Source organism: Uranotaenia lowii, chromosome 1 (assembly GCF_029784155.1).
Source record: "Uranotaenia lowii strain MFRU-FL chromosome 1, ASM2978415v1, whole genome shotgun sequence".
NCBI lineage: Eukaryota > Metazoa > Arthropoda > Insecta > Diptera > Culicidae > Uranotaenia > Uranotaenia lowii.
In genome coordinates, this window is record NC_073691.1 from 81,406,922 (window position 1) to 81,420,407 (window position 13,486).

At 38.4% G+C, this 13,486-nt stretch overlaps 1 protein-coding gene across 2 annotated transcripts in view; it reads left to right on the plus strand.

The window, feature by feature from the left end:
- The window catches only part of LOC129740565 (protein gone early), a 376,826-nt gene that overhangs the window by 293,774 nt on the left and 69,566 nt on the right, over nt 1-13,486 (plus strand). The window lies entirely within an intron of this gene.

A 13,486-nucleotide genomic window follows, 5' to 3' on the forward strand; every position in this document is an offset into this window, starting at 1 on the left:
TTAAATATATTTTTTTTTTATCTAAATGAAAATCAAAAATGAAAATACATATTTGAATAAATTCTTTGAAATTATAAATGGATATTAACTTTTTTTCCGTATCGAGAATTCACATTTCAGTAAATTATTTTTTGTAACTCATGTTTTTACCACGAATTTTTTTTTCTCAACATTTCCATTGAAAATGATGGTAAAAATGTTAATCGAGATGATTTAAAACTAACAATTATCTACATATTATGATTTGGCTTAACATTGCTTAGTAATGGTTAATTACTGATTTAATCTGAAATTTATTTTAGATTCATTTATAATTCATTTTTTTTTTCAAATCTATTGTTATATTTTATGTATTCTATTTCTGTGCACTGATTCTTATGTCCGAAGCCTTAAATTCTGCTTTATTCTAAACTTTAAATCGTATTTTTTTCTGATGCTCCGGAAATATTGAGTTAAAACTTGTGAACCAGACTGCTTTCAATTTATTTTTTTAGCAAATATCATTTAGATCAGTTTAATAAAGACTTACCAGAAAAAGCATCGATTTGAAACTTTGATTCTAATTTATTTTGAATTGTGTTAGTAAAATTTATTATTTTTTCAAGTTTATGTGATGGTCTTTAGTAGAGAAATAGTTTATGAAATCTAATTCTTATTTATTGAGCCTTTTAGTTATGGGTATTGATTTTATCTTCCTACCAAACATTTGATATACTTTATGTTACACTTTTTGCCCTTTTGACCACATTGCGGTGCTACATGTATATGTTGATTCCTGCATTCAGAGGCTGTACTATGTTGACGATCCTGAATAATACATTAAACCCCACCTGGCCTCAACAAGTCAACGTTACCGGCAATTTGAATTTACAAAGTTTTCCCGGAAATCCAATTCTTTTTTTTCAGTAAAAGTGCAACCCAACGGAAAAATAAAAAGAAGCAAAACGTTCTTCGATGCGATTATTGCTAAAACATGCACCGCGCGACCAGTTAATGAATCGATTCGTATGCAACCATAAAGTTTGCTTCAGATGCATTCTAATCCCAACGCCCGCGCTAATGCTTACGAGTTTAGTTTGTGGCTTTTGCTCGGATGCAATTTTCCCGAACATTGTTATGCCGTCGACCGCTACGTTTCTGGGGTGATAATATAAAATCGATTCTGCGGAACCTGTTCGGAAATTTTGGCCGCTGACACAGTTCGAAAAATTCAAAGGTGTTTCAAATAATTTTGATAAAGACTAATCCAATTGTATGGTATAATATCATAAAAACAAAAACAAATGTGTTCTTAGAACACGTTTTGCTTGGGAAATTTTTTTTGGGCTTTGAAATTTTTCACAGTGTCCCACTTTATTGATTTTGAATTTCTAATCGAATTTCATCTGCCAGACGACGGCACGGCTGCTCATCGGAATGGAAGAGAATTTTGAGAAAAAAAAGCTGTTTTAAGGCAGAACCATTTGCCAAATTTCACCTTTGACATATTACAAGGCAGAATTGTTCAATTTATTCCTGCAACAATCGATACACCACATTTAAAGGCGAGATGTTAACACAACCAGATAGATTTTTATGACATTCTTGCAAATTTGACTGTTATGTTATACTTATAAACATTACTGTAGAATAAATCGTTATTCGTTGGTCGGATTTCAGATTCAGGTTTAAGTTTTCAGATTGACCGTTCAGTTTTCAGATTCTGATTTCAGTTTCAGATTTCAAATTACGAATTCATATTCTAGATTCATGTTTTGGTTTGGAGCTTTCAATTCTTCTCAAGGCCGGATTAAGGGAGGGGGGCGATAGGGGCAATTGCGTCGGGCCCTCCGGCTCAGGGGGGGGCCCCCGAGGGAAATAAATTTAACATTACTTTAATTATACCACTATGAAAAGAAATCAAAACTAGAAAATCGGAATGAAAACTTAAAATATAACAACTTATGGGGCCCCCGTGAAATAATATCTAGAATAGTTTTTCTCTTACATAAGTTAAGGGGGCCCCCCTAAAGTAAGCAGTGAAGGAGTTCTTCCGCATTTTGCGAGCTAAAAATATCAAAATCTTTATATGAAATTTCAAAATTTTCAACCCAAAATCTGGACAATCACCGGATTGGAAAAAAAAAAATTGAACAAAAATATAGAAGAATATGATGCAAAACACCTCAAATTTTCATTTTTTTATAGAAACATATCAGTAAGGATATTCGGTACACAACAGGTAAAATAAAAAAAAAACATCTTCTCATTTTCATTACATACAAACGTCTTGTACAATAATAATGTTTGTTATTACGTGAAATTTCCAAGTAATGTTTACTGCACTCAAATAGCATTTAATTTCGCCAAAACTGGCTAACAGAGCCACGAGAGAACAGAGAAGCTTTGTGATAAACATTTCAGAATTTTGCACGGACAGCATCCGGTTTAATATCGGGTTAATACAGGGTATTATCATAATTTTTCTTTTTTCAATCATTATTATTGAAATTTTTGTTGGGTCAAAAATTCTAAAACCTTTTCCTCACTATTTTTGAAAAAAAAAATCTTTTAAAACAAACTGCAGTTGCCCTAATTGGACCAATTGGCAGTACAGAGTTTCTGTATAGAATTCCCATCCCAATTTCTTTCTTAGACTTGAAATTCAAATGGAAAATTTTTCAACTGATTCAACCAAAATTTCATCATCTACTAAAGTAAATATTCTGAATTCAGCATATCATTTTCCAAATGATAATTCTTAAATTTTCATAAAAACGATCTCATAGTTGAGCGGTTTTATTAACAAGAATATTTCTATATTTTCATCTTATCTTTTTCCAGATTTAATTCATTCAGATTTTCAAGTCTTGTGTTGTTTCTTCAGTTACTGAAGTTCAATTTCATATTTTTCTTGAAATTTCAGAACTCAAGATTTTTGTTTAAGGTACTAAACTCATTTGAATTCCTTATCTGAATTTTTTCAATGATAACTGATTCTGTGGTTTAAACATTTAATCTATAAATATTCTGATTTTTTTTTAAACCAATAATTTTTGCACTCATACCCACTTGGCTTTGAGGGCATCGAATGAAACTTTGGTCACATTTAGAGTAACAATTTGGTAAAAAAAAATTATCGGATGAGTGTCATGATCATAAACATCTCATGAAAAGGTTTTTTATTGTTTCAAAGATGTAAAATTGAAATTCACATTTGGTGCTATTTCTGCTTTGGCATTGATGGTTACTTTGAATCTTTTTTTTAATTTAATTCATATTTTGTTTCTCAAAACTTGATTTTAATTTTTTTTGTACGCTTTATTTAAAGAGGGATTAACCGGCTCTGCAATTTTTATAGTTTTGTCTATCAGTGATACAAATCCTAATGGTTTGAAAAAGTGAAAGTGTAATTTGCAAGAAAACGAAAGATTTCTTTGAGTGTTCATAGGAAATAATATGTGGAGTGGAATTAAAGGATATTAGTGATTTTTTGGCAGGAAAAGCTGAACGTGTACCAAACATGAAGTAACAATTTGTGGACGGCAGACAGATTGGACCACAAGGACAAGGAATCCCGGTGAGAGCTTCCGATTTTTTTTTACTATACTGTCACTCTCCTATGGCTTTTGCTGCTGTACTTATTTTACTTTTTTAACGCCAGAATACGTGGGTTGTGTTCATATCCTGTTTAGCAGCCTTTCCACGGGTCACGTAGTATGAGTCTATCTTATTCATCTCTAAAAATAGGTACCAATACCATACTTTACACAGTAGGTACCGGTGGAAAATCCAGATTGTAAGGAAGGATAGACAACATTTTTTTTGGAGGTAGTGCAAATAGTGATGATCAAAAGTTTGGTTTCTACGACCGAGGAATGTTGGAGTTTTTTTTTTCATTTATTTACAAGTGGTAGAATAGTAACAGCCATCGATTGCTTTGATCGTTTTGAAGAAATCAAAAAGCCTTTAAGCGTTTTTCCCTTATCATAATATCATAATTTCACATCACATAAATTATGTTTAATAAAAACATTTTTTTTTTATTAAGTTTCATTCATTTTGTGTGGGCTGCGTGCGCGTGAATGTCGTCACTTTACTGATGGCTGTTGTTGTTAGTAAATGCGTTACTGTAGCCATTCAAGTTACTTAAAAAATGCATAGGAATTTAAATAAATTTTGATGAAAAAACGCGCTAACAAACCAAATACTTTCGGAAAAATTATTCACTTACTGTTCCAGGTATTCTACGCATTTAGAATCAATCGATTGATAGGAATTGTGCAAGCGCATTGAATGAAATATTTGCCCATATTAAATGCAATTTGATTTTCAGGAATTATGTCCAGGTTACAGAAAATTGGTAATCAAAATCAAAATCTTGAATGTTTATTATAAGGAGTATGTGAGCCTGTCAGTTAAAAACTAAATGGCAGGTTAAGGATATGGAAACATACAGTTCATTATTATAAAGTCAAAGTTGGGAGTAAGAACAACGAGGTAAGCGAAGTAGTTGGTTGAAAGGTAAGATGGAAAAATATGTAATTTTTTATTTATTATATATTTAAAATAGCTTAGAAGAAGTAGGCTACGACTGGTTTGGAGAGCACGCGTTTTTTTGTCACGTGCGCGAAAATTTTTCGAAATTATTAATTTTTATGCGGTTTAGCTTCCGAAACATTTGAATTCATATATTTAAAAAGGTGTTAAGTGAATTTAGTGTTGATATGCTCACAAGCTTTCGCCGAAAAGGGAATATCAGTTTTCAAAAGAAGCAGAACCTGGGGATCGCCTCGAGTTCTTTCCGTTGTCCGTGAAAATTGTTATTTATTTCATTGTTTTGAATATAGTTTTTGTGATAAGTCTTAAACGAGTTGCGGGTGTGGATAGAAACACTGATCGGCGGAGGTGTTTTCAACCGGCTTGTGGATAGGCTTGTGGATGAGTATCAAACTCGTTTATGGCTGTACCGAAATTTGCCGTGAGCAGGTGGTTTCTATCGTTTGTTTGAGAATTAAAAGGGAGTTTGTGGCATCAGGGAGGGAAGTTATTTCACTTCGAAAACTGTGTGCTGTGGCTGTAGTTTGTCATATTTAGTTATAAACGTGTGTTGATTGAATAACTAGCAAAAGAGTTTATTTTAATGAAGAACTGCCACAATCAATTTCGAGCATAAAAATTCGAATTGGTGTTCCGATTGCGATTGGAAATAGATGGTCGTTTCATGCAAGTGTGATGAAAGTAGATTTCCCGATTCGGACAAAAGCCGTGATGATCTTGGCATGCTACGATAGAAAAAGTTTATTTCAGTTTTTTTGCGGACCGCCAAGAAATTGCTGAAGCCTTATGATGGCTTAATGATAAGTATCCTTTCATTTTCTTTTGTATTTTTACGGTTATTCAATTTTTTTTAAAATTATTTTTACTCGTGCGGTGAGGTCTTTTTGAAAAGTAAATGTGTTTTTCTAATTAATCAAAACTTACTTTTTTAAAAATTTTATTGACGTTAACTGCATTTTGTTAATCATATCTTGCAATTCCACTTTAAATTGATCAACAGAAGCAAACGTTATAGATTACAATGGTCTAGAGTTAAAAATTTAAATAAGTACAATTACATAAAAAATATTAACCCTTTTTATTGGTGGACAACTTTCTAGATTAGCAAAATTCTATTATAGGGGTAAATTTTTGAAAAACCTTCGAGTTCTAAACAGACTTTGAAAGGTTTTATGTTCTACTAATGTTAATGTTTCTCCTTAACTCTTTTTGTTAATGATGACAAATGTAGGGAGAAAAATATTTGTTTCATATCAATGTGTGTTCATACGTGTATGTATTCTTTTTGGCGCTTAAATCTTTTAGAATGAAAAAATTCTAAGGATTTCGGGGCTGTATTCATTATTTCTCTGCTCTTTCAAATCTTTTCAAAAGCGAGAAATGGCGCTATAACCATGGTCGATGACCTGAGATGAAGGTACAGGGATCCAAAATTAAAACAGTGTATGATGGTTAAAGAAGAGTTTCTTTAATAATTGTATTGTTAAATTTTGGACTTTATGTAGAAAAACCTCATTTCCATCCCCTGAAGGAAGAATCGCAAGGCCCAACACCAAGGAGCATAGAAATATCTTAGCATCTATGCTCCCAACGAATTAATATTAAATAAACATGGGAACGTATGGTACTGTTGTCCACGTTTCTTCCTCCCCTGGCTCCAGTCGTCTCTGCGTCCAATACTGCACAGTGGGCCCGGCCTTGATAAGATGAATAGTGAATGTATTTTTACTATTCACCGGGATGCTGACAAGATCTGGCTGTGTACGTATCATAAGCATAAGCATAAGCATATTATATATTTAAAATAGCTTAACTCTATTCTTGGGGATTAGAGGGGTTAGGACAGGGCATCAAACGAGCGGAAAACTGATATACAATGGATTGTGGGTTTAAGCCAGCCGGAGTATCTCGGCAAATTTGGAATCATGAATATGCTACTTAGGTACCTTTTCAGGATTCTTTATTTGTTTCGAACAGTTGGAAGGGAGTGAGATGAGTTAAACCTGTCCCAAGCCAGTGGTAACGGACCCCTTGGTTGTGCTGCAAATATTGTTGATGAGTTAAGTATGAACAATATTTGAATGTGCGATCGAGACTTCCCGTAACGACTCGGGTCGAAAGACCTACCAGCCACTGGTGGGTCAAACATACATACATACATACATACTTTATTTAAAGAGGGATTAGCCTAATGTTTTCACCCTCAAAAAAAAAGTTATATCACATTGAATAGATCACACTGTTTAAGGAAACGAATGATTTGTTTTTCCTTTTGTAGCGGCCCACCACACTCCCCCACACCAAAAAGCTCATTAGAGCCCCCTGGTAATGGACGCTACTGTTCTCAGCATGTCTGGCAGCAACAAAAATTAATAAAAAACGCGGGCAAAATTTTACTCATGCTGAGAACTGAAATGTTTAAATTTAGTGCGAGGAAATGTAATGATAATACTAAATTAAATACTACATGGATCTCAATGGAAAACAGATTTCCTTTAAAGAGATCCACTATCCTTAATTTAGTTGTTTTCGAGTTTGTCCGCCAGGCTGCCTTCGGGTAGTAGTTTATTTTTATTTACATAGTATTCCGTCTCACGACATAACTTGACGAACATAATTCCTAAAATTCACTCGGTCCATGGCAACCGTTCTCCAATTCCTCGGGCACCCCACGTTCGCCAGATCACGCTCCACTTGGTCTAACCACCTCGCTCGTTGCGCCCCCGCTCGTCTTGTTCCTACCGGATTCGTAGCGAACACCTGTTTTGCAGGACAGTCGTCCGGCATTCTCGCAACATGTCCCGCCCAGCGTATCCGGCCAGCTTTCACCACCTTCTGGATACTGGGTTCGCCGTAGAGTCGCGCGAGCTCGTGGTTCATCCTTCGCCTCCACACTCCGTTCTCCTGTACGCCGCCAAAGATGGTTCTTAGCACTCGTCGCTCAAATACCCCGAGTGTACGCAGGTCCTCCTCGAGCAATATCCATGTCTCGTGCCCGTAGAGAACAACCGGTCTAATAAGCGTCATATACAGGTTACACTTCGTGCGAGGGCAAAGTCTTCTCGACCGCAGTTGCTTGTGGAGTCCATAGTAGGCACGACTTCCGCTGATAATTCGCCTCCGGATCTCACGACTGGTGTCATTGTCTGCGGTCACCAGTGAGCCGAGATAGACAAAGTCTTCGACTATCTCCAGCTCGTCACCGTCGATCGTGACCTTGTTATTACTGGACAAGCGGGTTCGGTCGGTCTCGGATCCGCAGGCCAGCATGTACTTCGTCTTGGACGTATTAATCATCAACCCAATCCTTCCTGCTTCGCGTTTCAGTTTGCGGTAGATCTCCTCCACCGCCGCAGATGATCTGCCGACTATATCAATGTCATCGGCAAAGCAGATAAGTTGACTGGATCTGTTGAAAATCGTGCCCCGCATTTCGCCCACCGCTCGTCGAATAACACCTTCTAGCGCCACGTTGAACATCATGCAGGATAGACCATCACCTTGTCGAAGCCCCCTGCGCGATTCGAATGAACTCGACAATTCACCCGAAATCCGCACACAGCACTGCGTTCCATCCATCGTCGCCTTGATCAGTCTGATTAGCTTCCCGGAAAAGCCGTTCTCGTCCATGATTTTCCATAGCTCGTTACGGTCGATCGTGTCGTATGCGGCTTTGAAGTCGATGAATAGATGATGCGTAGGGACTTGGTGTTCACGGCATTTTTGGAGGATTTGCCGTAATGTGAATATCTGGTCCGTCGTAGACCGTCCCTCCATGAAGCCGGCCTGATGACTTCCCACGAATCTGTTTGCTTGTGGCGTGAGGCGGCGGAGTAGGATTCGAGACAACACTTTGTAGGCGGCATTAAGGACAGTGATCGCTCGGTAGTTCTCACAGTCCAATTTGTCGCCCTTCTTGTAGATGGGGCATATTACCCCTTCCTTCCACTCCTCCGGTAGCTGTTCTATGTCCCAGATCCGGATTATCAACCGGTGTAGGCAATCGGCCAACCTGTCCGGGCCCATTTTGATGAGTTCAGCTGCGATGCAATCCTTCCCAGCCGACTTGTTTCTATTAAGCTGGCGAATGGCTTCCTTAACTTCACTCGTCGTTGGGAGTGGTTCCTCTTCGTCGTTGGCTACGCCGGCGATGTACCTTCCCCCACCGTCTTGATCTCCTGCATGTGCGCCGTTCAGGTGTTCATCGAAGTGCTGCTTCCACCTTTTGATCACCTCACGATTGTCCGTCAGGATACCCCCGTCCTTATCCCGGCACATTTCGGCTTGCGGCACGAAGCCTTTGCGGGATGCGTTGAGTTTCTGATAGAACTTTCGTGTTTCTTGGGAACGATGCAGCTGCTCCAGCTCCTCGAGCTCCTCCTCCTCCAGGCGGCGCTTTTTCTCCTGGAAAAGTCGAACTCGCTGCCTCTTCCGCTGTCGGTGATTTTCCACATTTCGACGGGTGCCTCTTTGCACTACTGCCGCCCGCGCGGCATTCTCTTCGTCCATCACCCTCCTACACTCCTTGTCGAACCAGTCGTTCCGTCGAGATCGCTCCACATAACCGATGACGTTCTCCGCAGCACTGTTGATGGCTGTTTTGATGGTATCCCAACAGTCCTCGAGAGGGGCTTCGTCAAGCTCGCCCTCTGCCGGCAGCGCTGCTTCGACCGATTGCGCGTAGTCTGCCGCGACCTCAGGTTGCTTCAGTCGCGCAATATTTAACCGAGGCGGGCGCCGGTTTCGCGTGTTGTTCACTACGGAGAGTTTTGGGCGCATCTTCACCATCACCAGATAATGGTCCGACTCGATGTTGGCGCCCCGACAGGATCTGACGTCGATGATGTCCGAAAAGTGCCGGCTGTCGATCAAAACGTGGTCGATCTGTGATTGAGTTTGGTACGGTGATCTCCAGGTGTACTTGTGTGGGAGGCGGTGCTGAAAAAAGGTACTACGTACGGCCATTCGTTTGGAGGCGGCGAAATCAATGAGTCTGAGGCCGTTTTCGTTGGTCAGCTGGTGCGCGCTGAACCTTCCAATTGTCGGTTTAAATTCCTCCTCCTGGCCGACCTGAGCATTAAAATCCCCGATGACGATCTTGATATCATGTTTTGGGCAACGGTCGTATTCACGCTCCAGCTGCGCGTAGAATTCGTCTTTGTCGTCACCGGTACTTCCGAGGTGAGGGCTGTGCACGTTGATGATGCTGATGTTGAAGAACCGGCCCTTGATTCTCAACCGGCACATTCGTGAGTTGATCGGCCACCACCCGATCACGCGCTTTTGCATCTTTCCCATCACTATAAAAGCTGTTCCAAGCTCGTGTGTGTTGCCGCAGCTCTGGTAGATGGCACGACCATCTGGATACGTTCGTACCGTGGAGCCCTTCCAGCATACCTCCTGCAGCGCTACGATGTCGAATTTGTGGCTCTTCAATTCGTTGGAGAGCACGTGGGTGCTGCCCACAAAATTTAGAGATCGGCAGTTCCATGTTCCAAGTTTCCAATCGCTAGTCCCTTTTCGTCGCGTGGGTCTTTGCCGATTTCCATCCGAAATTTGTTGTTCGTTATTCGTTGCTTATGTTTTTTTGTAGTCACAGGCTCGCAAGGCCCGCAGCTAACCCCACTATCTCGCAGGAGGACCGTCGTGATGTTGCCGTTTTGGGTCCCGAACACCACCAGGACGTTGTTGCACTCCGCACGCCGCCCCTAACATGGAGAACAGACGCGTACGAAGCCCCCTAACTCATTCTGCATGCGACCAAAGCATCCACCGGGGTTGGGTACCCGATCTCCGCTAAGGTTGCTCGCACCCCAGCTAGTACCACGGGGAGGTAGAGAATCGGAGTTGCAGACAAGAGGTGATATGACCACTACCCGAAGGTTGGGTGTATGGGGTCTCGAGTTGCACATTGTCTACTTCACTAGCCTTCGGGTAGTAGATTTCGTCTATGGTTGTCGTATTTCCGGCATTCAAGTAAAATGTGTTTTACCGTCAGCTGGATACCACATGTTTCGCATATTGGTGTATTTTCTCCTTCCATTAGATATTTGTGCGTTATCCAGGTATGACCATTCCTTAGTCTTCTTCTTCTTCTTCGTTTTGACGATATGGCCAGAGAATGGTACTCTATAACACCACTAACTTATAACATTCCTTAGTCGGGAAAGGACTTTCTGTTCTCTTTTGCTGCTTACATCCTTCCATTTTTCTGTCGTTGCTTTTACTTCTTTCAGTTTCACGTTTTGTTGATGGTGCCATTTCCTTTCTTCAACTCTTTTCTAATCCATTTTAGCGCGTCCGCTTTAGGAATTTTTGAATTGTATCTTTCTCCAGTTCTGAATAAATTCGCCAGTCGATCCTTTTTCATTGCCAGAGATACCTACATGACTTGGAATCCAGACCATCGTAACATTTTTTCAGATTGTTCTTGTGCAATATGTTTTGGATGATTGGGTGTTTCGTTCCTGATTCTAGGGCAGTTAGGACACTTGCCGAATCGGTGTATATTACTGTTGGAGAATTAGCTAGTTCTATCGCTGCGTCGATAGCAATTGCTTCTGCCGAGAAAATTGATAAATTTTCCGGAAGATTCCGGAAAATGTTTTCTTCCTCAGGGTTGTAGATACCAAAGCCATCCCTTCCATCTGCAAGTGATCCGTCGGTATCTAATTCATTTCTGAATCGGTATTTGGTGGCTTTCAGGTGGGCGAACATATTGACTGCTGACCTCTTGTTGCCGCCTGTTTTAAACTGGTGTTTTATTGCCCAGTCAATTTTGGGTGGGTTTTCATTCCAGTTTCTGGTCGTTTCGGTACGAAGTGGATAAATTGGAGGGATACATTCGTTTATCGTTTCTAATAATAATCGATTTGCTCTGTTCATCAAATAGTTTTCACTACTGTTTGCTCTAGCGGCAATCCATATTGCCTTTCTAGCCCAATTTTCTGCAACTAGATGTTCGAATGGAGCTACGCCGTTTTCTACATAAAGAGCTTCGATCGGTGTTGAGCAGAATGCGCCTGATATTATTCTGAGCATTTTATTATAAATAGTTTTAAGCATCATCATATTTTCAGGTTCAAACAGCTCCCATCCGTAAAAAAGCTTCGACATGACTGTTGAGAAACCAATTTTCAGTAAGGTTTCTCTGTTTCCAAGACAGGTAATTATCTTTAGGAAACGGATGCGTACTTAGCATTCTTTTAATAACATCTTCGTGTGGTTACTTGAATTACCTTTTGAGTTGATTTCTACACCCAAGATTTTTGCTGTTCTACTTTTTTTAACTCCATACTGTTAGCAAATATTTTTTTAAGTTTTGCCAATCGATGCCTTCCCTATGTGCCGTGTCATGTGTGCAGCAAGGTGCTCTTTTTGGCGTTTACCACAAAGCCATTCTTGTTCGCCCACGTTATAATTCGATCGATACTATATTGAAGTCTTTTCCGACATATTGCTACAAATCAACAAAATAACATCTGCATAAATGAGCACAGATACGTTTTTTGGAATGAAATTGAATACGTCATTTATCATTAAAATGAAATTTCAATAAGGATTTCAATAATGAATGAAAATATTAATAATAATTTATTGTTGATAAAATAACTTATACTTAATTTTTAGGTTCAGGAAAATTCAGCTGGAAGTATATTTAATTGGTTGGTTGTTTAACGTTATTTATGTATATTGTAGATACTTCTAAAACAAAGATTTAAAATAAAATCTGAATGTATAAAGTGGAAAAAAATCTAATTTGAACCGCAAACAAGTTTTTCTTTCAAATGAATTCCTTCATGATCTTTCATTTATTTTTTAAAGCTTCAAAAAAACTGAACACATATAGGACTTATTTTCGAAAGTAATGAATACCTTTTAATATAAAAAAATTTAAACAAGAATGATGAGATACTCTTAGTATCACTGTTTTTTAATATATTCTATGTATGCATTTTTCAAGGAAAAATGTTATAGGAGAAATGTTATTTTGTCATCAAACTTTGTCGAAGTCTGGTGTCTATCTGATCTCTTGAACTGAAAGTTTTATGAAAATTTTTTGAAGCTAAGGTGGTCCTATAAAATTAAGTTTTTGCTTGATATCTTTTCACAGTGATATCTTATCAAAATCATTTATTGAGCAACATTTTAGATAATTATAATGCGCATCTTTTGCTGAAAACAGATCATCAAAATTTGTTTTTGTTTTGAAGTTATGAGGCAATATGTGTTGAAAAAATGACTCTTTTAGAGCTTCAATAAAGTTTGTCTAAGACACCAAATGCATCAAACTTCAAGGGAAGAAGCTAAAAATTGTTTCCCGCTAAATTTCATTACTGGACCACTGTGCAAAATGTTAAGAAAGTCGATTTTCTCAAAAATGTTCAACATCAGAATTCGACGTTTTAGAGATTTTAAAATCATTTAGCATCAAATTTAAAATACCGATTTTCTCAATTTCTTTTGATGATTTTTTAGTTTAAAAAATCATAACTTTGAGCCCTTTGAGGTACCCCTAAACAAAGTCCGATGGGGTCGAAATTTCGCAAAGGTCAGCATTTTGGACCAATCTACAAAATGTCTATGGTCGGGTTTTGAAATTCGACATGGCCATTTTTGCCGCCATCCTCATATTTAGGGGAGAACGAGGATACTTGATCCCTGGGGATACTTGATTCCTTCGCTATATGTGGAAACCGATATGTCTTACAAACTAGAAAAATGTGCCAAACAGAACAAAACAACAATACTGTTATCTCAACAAATTTTAAAATTTTAGATCTCGAGTAATTGAACTTTGTTTGAAAAATTTAACAAAATGTGATTTGAAGATTTTTTTATCGCTTTAAAACGTTTTTCACATGATAAAATTATAATGAAAATATTTATTCCAGTATGTCAATCGTTAGAGTACAATATGAACTTAATAATGACACATTTTCAAAGC